At 38.3% G+C, this 10,215-nt stretch overlaps 1 long non-coding RNA gene across 1 annotated transcript; it reads right to left on the minus strand.

The window, feature by feature from the left end:
* Nucleotides 1-235: 235 nt before the first annotated feature.
* On the minus strand, nucleotides 236-1,340 carry LOC147615993 (uncharacterized). The gene is made up of 3 exons (XR_015262592.1): nucleotides 1,053-1,340; nucleotides 649-815; nucleotides 236-555 (listed from the first exon to the last, which is right to left on the minus strand). It is a non-coding gene; the product is annotated as an uncharacterized LOC147615993 (long non-coding RNA).
* Nucleotides 1,341-10,215: the final 8,875 nt, after the last annotated feature.

A 10,215-nucleotide genomic window follows, 5' to 3' on the forward strand; every position in this document is an offset into this window, starting at 1 on the left:
ATTGGTACAATTAAGCACATAAAGTTTTCAAGAGAGTGTGAAGCCACGAGTTCAATCGAATTGGATGCTCCCTACATATTAAATGTGAAACAAATTGGTTGATCAAGATGAAAAATAAAATAAAGGTATGGTTGATGAGACATGCACTTTTTGTGAAAGTGTACTTGGTGGCCATACACATACACATCTCAAAGGTACGTGCATTTTGAATTCAGCTTCATCTTCAGATGTGATGATGCATGAAAAGAAATCATCATTAATTTACTACTTTAGCATCAAAGAAAGAATGTTTATTTCTCTAATCAAAAACATTGGCAATAATAAAATACATTGGGCTATATATGACGAATTACAATTGAAATTCCGTCTCCTTGACTGTCTCCTCTATAATACGGTAGTGTAATGTAGCAACACGGTGGGTGATTATATGATAATTAATCAAAATGTGCTTAATTATTACTTGCGAGGAGGTTTAGTTGGAGGATGGGTTCTTGGGCCAGCGTAATCTACCTCATCAATAGCCAAGAGCCTCCCCTCCTTGCCTTTGACAATATGCTGCAACAATTAATGAAATAGTTCTGTAAGGATCCTGAATTGTTGAAATCGATAATTAGGTTAAACATATTTGAGACCAATAATTGAGTGTACCTTCCTAGATGTGGACCTCCTTGTGTTCCTCTTGTGTTGGTGAGTTGTGTCCCTTTCTAATGGTACCACCTTTTGACCCTTTGTTTTCATGCCAAGACCTCTTAATGTGTGTGGGTTTTGTTGGTGGAAATTCTCATCAAGATAAATAGTACCATTGAAGCATGCGCCTATGTAATAGAAGCAATCATAAGTGAGAAAACAATCAGGTTAATAATTTGATACAATCAATTATATGTGAGGAAGAAGGCAAGGAATTAAACATCACTTAAGTAGTGCAAGATGCAATTTTGGCATATAACAAGGGAAGCCACACAAAAGATGGGATGAAATTACAATGATTAAAAAAGAGGAGCAAGACAGTTTTTTATTTTATTTTTAAAGACGAAGTTGAAAGGAATACAAACTTTTAGGCGCAACTTGAGTAAGTTGTTTACGAGCAAATGTGGGTACAAGGCTCAACATGGCACTGCAAAAAGCAACACAAAGGAGGGAATTGATGCTCATAGTGCCCTTCTTGCAGTAGAATGTCTGCTTTAGCTTACCGTTGTGGTGTTTATTCTCCTTACACACACTATCAAGTCAGCGGCATAATCTATGGTAATCCACTCAAACAGCTTGAGATCACAAGGCTATTGGGTTCTGCCCCTCTCTCTCTCTCTCTCTCTCTCTCTCTCAGAAACACACGCAAAGGAAGGTATAGAAGCACTCGTTTTATAGGATGCTTATGATCTCAAGACTTTCACATGTGTTGGAACAGTCTTAATGATCGTGCTAGCTCTACTACAGCTTGCACAACCACCATTATGGTAGCGTACCACTACACTACAGTGATATTACGAAAAAGGGCTCCCCGTCATCATAGAGTACTCATCAACTCAAAAATTGTCTTTGAAGCAAAATTATATTGATAACACGATTACTATGAATTAATGCCGCAGCGTTTGTATGGATATTGGGAACATGCAGCGACTCGATTAAAACCTTTTAAAAAAAACAGATGATGATAGTCAGCTCAATTGTGCTCTGTATTTAAAAGGAGAGCCTAGATTTGCTTAAATGCATTTTCCATAAGATAATCAATATAGGCTTTGTACACATAGATAAGAATAGAAAATGGGAACTTTTGCATGGGCCCGCTTTGCAAGATTACCGGCCGACAACACTTGAAGCCCCTTGATTTCTCTGCACAAAAAGCTCATTTGGATTTTGCTTCCCTCTACACAGATGTCACAGAGAGAATGAAAGGTAGTTTCATAACAAACCAACCATCTCGGTCTACTAGATCCTCAGTATCCTGAATTGAATACTATGTGGGTTGGCTTTTTGGCAAAAAGGCCATGTATATGGTGGTTGTTTTTAAGTATTATTTTGCCGCCCCTTTCGACACTGATCTCGTGATCTCTGCATATCCTTGTGCAAGCCCATGTTTACAAGTACTACCTTGGCCACATGCACCACCCCTCTTACCAAGCTTAAAAGATCGTAACCTTGTGAAGGAAAAATTTTCACCATACCCTAAGCCTTAATGATCCCGGGGTTAATAGTGTTGTTGGAAAAAGTATGTATGTCTATATATATATATATATATATATATTAGTATCTATGTGTGTGCATTTGCACATACACATAGATACAAACATGTACGTGTATGTGTGCACATGCATGAGATTCAAAGGCTTAGAGGGACATGTAAGATTGAGGGTGTAAGAGATGAGAAAATCAAAGCCAACCACTTAAGAATGATTGGCAAACCTGAAATCAGAGAGGCAGATGCCATAGAGGAGAAATAGCAAGCCCCACTCAAGAGATCTCCACCATGAGGAGTCCTTATCTCCTTCATACAAGTGGTTGATGCTAGCACAATCACCAACCAAAGATTGGAAGAACCTTCAGGGGGGAATCATTTACATGTTCTTTCATGGAAAAAAACAACCCCTCAAAGGATGAGATCCTCAAGCTTACTTAAGTGAATCCATCACTTTGAGAAAGGCCCAAGGGAGAGCTCATATCCCTTGCTAAGGAAAGTATGGCCAAGATGCTCCAAGGCTTTACATAGATCATGTGGAGTTCACAGGCTCATCCCATCACATTTTCCACTTTATTTGTATCTTTTGTCAAGATAGGTCTAGCATGAATTTTAATTTTCCTACACATTGTATGTATTTGTACCCCTCTGTCTTGTAGGCCCTCGTGTCCTTCTATCTACACTCATAAAGCTTTCTTTTTTATTAACTTCTCTTTCTCTCTCTATCTCTCTCTCTCTCTCACTATACACACACACACACACTTGTGTGTGCATGAGTGCGTGCATGCATGTGTGTGTGTGTATACATGTGTGGTTGCATACCTGGACACGTGTGTGCTGCATTAAGTACAATGTAAAGTGTTATCATATTTGTGTGCATTATGTACAATGTAAAGTGTTATTATATTTATGTAAGGATATATAATTTGTAATGTAGTAAACTCCATAAAATTCAATCCAACCTATATATATATACATATATATCACTCTCTATGTGTGTGTGTGTGTGTGGGTGTGTGTTTGTGTGTGCATAAACACATGCAAGAGATTCAAAGGGTTACAACGACATATAAAAGAGGGCAAAGGAGATGAGAAAACCAAAGACAACAACTACTACATCATTCTTATATCATTAGCAAACTTGAAATCATAAAGGAGGAGAAATAGTAGGTCCTCCACCATGAGGATTCCTTAGCATAACCTTCATACAAGCGGTTTGCCAATAACACAGCCACCAATAAAAAATTGGAAGAACCTTGAAGGGAATCTTATACATGTTCTTGTAATGTGTAAAAGGAGCATGAAACATCCCCTCAAAGAATGAGATCCTCAAGTTTATTTTAGTGAATCCATCACCTTGACAAAGGGAGAGCTTATATCCCTTGCTAAGGAAAGGGTGGCGAAGATTTTTCAAGGACTAACATTAATCATGATGTGTTCACATGCTCTTTGGCCTTATAGGCCCTTTTACTACTCTTCTATCTACACTCTTAAAGCGTTGTTTTTATTAACTTATCCACTTTGGCCTCATAGCCCCTTTTACTACTCTTCTATCTACACTCTTAAAGCTTTATTTATTATTAACTTGTTCTTCTCTATGTTATTCTTCTCCTTCTTCTTAGGAGAATTACTTATAAATATGTAAGTCGACTATGCGCGATCATTAGGAGGGGTTTTTTAAAACCAAGATTTTGACAAAAATTTACAAAAAGTTACTTACATAAGGGGGTTTTAAATGTCATTTTGGAAAAAGAAACCCATAAGTTTATAAAGAAAAAGGGGTCATTTTATTAAGTCAAAAGTCATTAAAAAGGGTATTTTTTACTTTACTTTGAGTGCACACATTGTATATATAGGTCTTCCTTAAAGGAAACCCCCCGAGTCCTTCTCCTTCTCCTCCTCTTTCTCCTTTTTCTTCATGTCTCTCTCTATGTTTGTGTGTGTGTGTGTGCACTTGCACACAAGTGTGCATTGTGTACAATGTAAAGTGTTACCGTATTTTTGTGAGAATTAATGGTTTTTGCACATGACAACTTTGAATGCCCATCTACACACTATGTGTATGACAGATGTGTGTGAGCATTAGTGATTTCCAATGTAGTAATCAAGATAACCCAACATTTGTATCCTTTGTAATCAAAGGTCTAGAGGGCAACCTTACTTTCTTATAGATTGCATGTACTTTGAACTACTGTGCTCGCATAGGCCATTTGTACCAACATGGGGCCATGAAAGATCAAGGCTAATTCTAGAATCCATTGGTGATAAAATCAACCTAGCCACCAAGGAGTGGATTAAGGAATGCACGATAATGACCTCAAAAACCCAACATAGTAAATCTTTCATCAAAATCTCTCACACAAAATTGAACGGGAGAACAAATATAGTGAAAAGATAATGACCTCCCAAAACCAACACACACAAAATTAAAGGGAAGGCAAAGTAGATATATAGACACAAGGGCTAAACTTGACATCATTGCATATGTCACACATTTAAAATCATCCCTTACATCATTGAGTCTTAGATATCTTAGTCACACTCTATCAAATCTTCTAATCGCTATTACAAACCTCGCACACCTATTTAAACTTTGTAAACATATTTACACACTCTTAGTGCACACATGCATACACACACTCACACTCATATTTGAAGCCTATTTTTCACAAAACCTTCCCATAGTGATAATAGGGGACATACACAGACGGTCTGTCCCATAATCTAGTGAACTTACATACCACCTCTCGTAACAGTGAACCCTTGCCACTCTCAAAACTTAGTGAGATATTTCAACTCATCACAAATTGAACTCATGTCAACCTAACCTAGGTGAAGACCTACAAATCATCGCTATTACAAACCTCGCACACCTATTTAAACTTTGTAAACATATTTACACACTCTTAGTGCACACATGCATACACACACTCACACTCATATTTGAAGCCTATTTTTCACAAAACCTTCTCATAGTGATAATAGGGGACATACACAGACGGTCTGTCCCATAATCTAGTGAACTTACATACTACCCCTCATAACAGTGAACCCTTGCAACTCTCATAACTTAGTGAGATATTTCAACTCATCACAAATTGAACTCATGTCAACCTAACCTAGGTGAAGACCTACAGCAAATGAAGTGAGCACGCACCACTTCATTTTTTTGTACCACTCATGGACATCTCATGCACGCATATAAGTGCCGCTGATGGACCACTCATGGACATATCTCATACACACATACAAGTGCCACTGAGGACACCACTCATGCACATATCTCATGCACACATACAAGTGCTTCCTCTCAAGCACAACTCAAAACACATGCAAATCATTGAATATTTTCTGTTTCGTTCCAACTCTACAATGTGCTAGTATTTGATAACTATCAAAATGGAGTCCCAGTTGGGTGGATCATAACATCAAGCTCTGATATGGACACTATTTTCCAATGGCTTACAAGTCTTGGCAATAAAGTACTTAACTACAATAAGTCATGGGATCCAAATGCCTTTCTTGTTGATGATGCAACCGCCGAGATAAATGCCATCAGGTAAATCATGTGCATGCCCACATTATTGCTCACAAAGTATTATCTCTTTCTCTTTGTCAAACTAGCTAAACTTTTATTTCTAATTTATTACAATCTTGAAAATAGGGTGGTATTCAACATACCAATTTATTTATGTTCATGGCATGTTCATCGAAGTTGGTTGAAGCACTTAGTGAAGAAGGTACAAGATTGGAAAGTTAGAGCTATCATGTGTTTAGACACCTAGGTGCAATCATGAACATGCAAGTCCAAGGGGGAGCTTCGGAGGCCATTGCCATAGACAATATAAAAGATAGTGTGTTGGAGTTCTTGGCTGACTTTTCACATGAGGAGGCCTTTATTGAATACTTTCGTACTTATTGGGTTTCAAAAGTTGGTAAGCCCAACCTTATAAGCTTATGAAGTTAAAAGTTTGATTGAAGCTTTGATACATCATTGGTACCTAATGTACTTTTTATGCTTTAGTACTCACTTGGGCCTTATCTTTTTGTAGAGATGTGGACAAGAAGCATGAGGATGCTTCCACATGCAAATCAAGATACAAATGGAGCTATCGAGTCATATCATGCTACTTTAAAGTCTCGTTTCTTATGTGGAAAGAAGTACATATGGGGACGTAGAATTGATTGACTTTTGCACAAACTATGACGACGTGTTTGTCATATTTTTGGTATATAGACGAGGCAAAGAAGGGTGGCTTTGTCACAAATAAAGCCATAAAAAGATTGATTGAGCATTCACTGGAAAGAGCTCAAAGCCCCAGATGGAGATGTACTATTTTTTAATGAAGGCACAAGGGTTATGGCAAAGGTAAAGCCAACATCCATTACATTGTGTATAATGCCGATTGTGATTGGGGTTGTAATTTAGATGGACAATGAAGTGCAATATGTGTAAGCACCAAGTAAAGGTCATGCTACTAAAGGGTTTTAATTTAAATACTATCATTGGTAAGTGTTTGGAGTTGTATGACAATGGCCATGACACATGTATTGGCTCAAGTCGTATTTTTGTCATGGAGGAGACTCATAGCATTGAGAATGTAGACCATTCTCAACAAGGTACTCAAGATCCAAATGCGACAGATTGCTATGAGCGCATTGTACACATGGTGGAAGGAAAACCAAGCTTACAAGCACATTTTGATGCCTTAGTGCAAAGGTTATTGCTAAAAATGGAAGAGGTGCAAGCAAGGGACGAGCATGGAGTATTGCATCATGCTGAGAATTTTCAAATTGTACAAGATGATTTTGGAAATTCTATACAACGAGCAAGACCGTTCATTGAGCGTCCTCTTGGGAGAGAAAAGCATATACAGAAAATAGTGCTCTTCCTTTTCCATGGTCCACAGCTAATAAAAAACACTCCATGCAAGAAACTTTGGATGCCAAAGCTTTGGATGGGGATGCAGAGTGATTATTGTAGCTAGTGACATGAAACACTTGGGCTTAATTTTGTTCTTCATTATGCTTTTGTTAGTGCTTTTTTTCAAGTAGCTTCCTTTTAATGGATATGAACTTTTTTGAACCATCTATAGCATTGATGCATGTTGATCGGAAAGTCTTTCTTATAAAAAGCACCTTGGTGATTGTGTATTATGCCGATTGTGAATGTGGGCATGTGAACGAGACTCAATTGATTGTGTATTATGTCGATTGTGTATGTGGGCATGTGAACGAGACTTAATTCGGTATTACTAAAGATTTTGTTAATCGCAATAACCCTTGCGAACATTCATTAATTTGTGGGGACTATGTGGGCATGTGAATGCATGCTTTTAAGGCTTTTTTTTCTCTATTTGGAGTGTATATGATAGAGAATTGATACATTTTTGGTCTCTATTTGAGAGAGCAGGCAAGAGAGTTTTGAATTTTTTATTCTTAAGTTTTGGGCTGTTTTTTCGGCAGACAAAAAAGTATTTTTTTTAATGAGTTGTGGGCTTTTTTTCCTCTTTAAAATAAAAGAGGTATACAGCTAGGCGTGGCAGGTCTGGAGCATCTGATGAACGGATGGGTGCTGAGGTGGCAAGAGGACTAGTTCTGCTGAGCTAACCTGCTGAACTGGCAAGAGAGGTGAGCCCGGCTAAGCGGGGGTCCAGGGGAAAGTGTTTCATGCACTCCCCCCCTACACGACAAGGGGGAGCGCATGAAATATATCCCCAGCCTCTAAACATGGGGATGTTTGTTCCATGTAATCTGTATGGCGGGCAAAGTGCTCGTATTATCTAATGATCATAATTTTATTCATACTTCTCTTGTCCATAGATTACGTATATGGTTAATTTTGCTAAATTTAATGATAATATTTTTGCATCTTCACTTAAGAATAAGTATGAAGCATTTTTGGATTCAGAAAGTTCATTCTTTGCTACTAGTTTTATAGGGAAAAATGAGTGTTTGGTGAAGTTATGTGACTCTTAATAATTCTTGATGGGTTGAGCTTCAAGCTACCTATTCATGACATATGTTAACCCTCAGGCACCTCTTGGGTTGATAAGGCACACAAGGACCTAGAAACGACACACTTGAAGACATTGTCCACAATAATAAGGGATGAGCTGACGTTGACAAAGAGCTATAGGGATCCATTTGGTTTCTAGAAAAGCCATGACAACATAGTCAACAAAGAGTGGCCATGGACATAAGATGCAATGCACTCAAGTCTCACACGTGCACTTTATGTTATACCCGAAGATGATGGTATGGGTCGTGTAAGCATCCTAAGCACTTTTTTATTATATATAAAGCACATCTCATTAAGCCATAGCCTTGAGTTGGTCACCCAACTATTAATACATCCTAAGCACTTTTTTATTATATTTAAAACACATCTCATTAAGCCATAGTCTTGAGTTGGTCACCCAACTATTAATACATGTAAGTACCCAAGGCCAATAAGTGTCATGTATAAAAAACACTTTTCCTAATGAGAATGGGACTCTTGGGTCTAGTTTTGTATTCAACCTCCCTTGTGCTCTAGCTCTCTCATGCTTTTTTCTCTCTTTGGTTGTCTATGTGTGTGTGTTAGACTAGCATGCATGGTGCTAGGAGGAGTGTGTGTGAGATTTTTCCCATGGAGAACTATGCATGGTGCTAGGAGAGTTTGTGAGATTTTTCCGAGGAAGAACCATTATCTTGAACTATTTACTTAGACATTGGAGTAAAGAGGACCTGGTCTACTTCGAGTGCGTGCATGGTGCCAGTGAGGAGTGCATGTGAAGTTTTGAGTGCTCTTGGTGACAAAGGAGTAAAGGCTTCCATGATTGCAGGTATTACCCTTCTCAACAAGGAGTCGGGTGAGTTACCATATTCCCCGACAAGAAAGATAAGAACATGACCATCTCTTTCTAGCATTTGTGGGTTTGTTCTATCGCTTTCCATTGATGTGAGTGTCCGAGAGAGATGGTGAGTGTAGTTGCATCAGTCATCACTAAGTAGGGTTTGATTTTGAGTGCCTTGATTCGCATGTAGTTTGATGGTATTTATGCGCAGGATAGATTAAGAAGTTGATGGTTTACTCGATGAAATGGATTTGTTGCTTTTAGTATTGATGTGTGTGTTTGCATAATCATAGGTTGGATTGATTTTGCACGCTTGATTGAGAGTGCATGTTTGTATTGAGTGTTTGCATTAGACGTGGATTAGTAGGTGTTTTGTGTGGTTACTTTGCATGGAATGGTTTGGGTTGATTGTGGTTTTGATTACTGCATTGTTAAGTTAAATTCATAGGAGGAGTTTGATTAGGAGTACTAGTAGGCATTGCACTAGATTTCATATTGCTTGATTAGTTGCACTACATTTGGATAACTCTATGCATAGTAGGAATTAACTTGTAGGAATAAGAGTTTGGTGATTAAGACTTTAGCCGTAAGCATTTGCGTTAAGAACAAGCACATAGGAAGACTAATGAGAAAATTGAGAGGAGAAAGTAAAGAGAGAATGACAAACATTTGAGGTGGGGAGAAATCGAAGGAGAGCACCTTGTATTCTAGAGCCGATCATTGAAAAATTGGAGGCTGGAGCATCTGCGATATTCTTTTGATTATTTTCTTGGTAATTTTTGTCATTGAAGTTGCTTAATTCTCTGGTGTTGGTTATTAACCTGGACGGTGCTAAATTAAGCAGTGCATGATCGTTGCTAATTAGTGCTACTCAATGGCGCTTAGAGGTTGCTACGAGTCTGTAATAGGGCCATTAATCCTTTTGCTAATAACTTGTCAATAAAACAGCTATTGGCAATTCTATCAGGCCGGTTCAAGAGTTGACTGTTGTGAGATTAAGCGATTTTTAACAAAGCTCTTAATCACGTTGGTCTTGCACTACTACTACAGTCCTAGACGTTAATGAATTGCTAATTAGGCCTGAGCTCGAGGTGGCACTGACAAGCAGCAGCTGTACGCCTTTAAAAAAGTTTTGTCCACGTGCTAATCGAGCTGGCTAGTGGTGACTAGCCGTGCCTTAAATGCAGCATGAACAGCGTCGTC

This window comes from Cibotium barometz, chromosome 39 (genome assembly GCF_041138505.1).
Source record: "Cibotium barometz isolate CiBa-2024 chromosome 39, ASM4113850v1, whole genome shotgun sequence".
Lineage (NCBI taxonomy): Eukaryota > Viridiplantae > Streptophyta > Polypodiopsida > Cyatheales > Cibotiaceae > Cibotium > Cibotium barometz.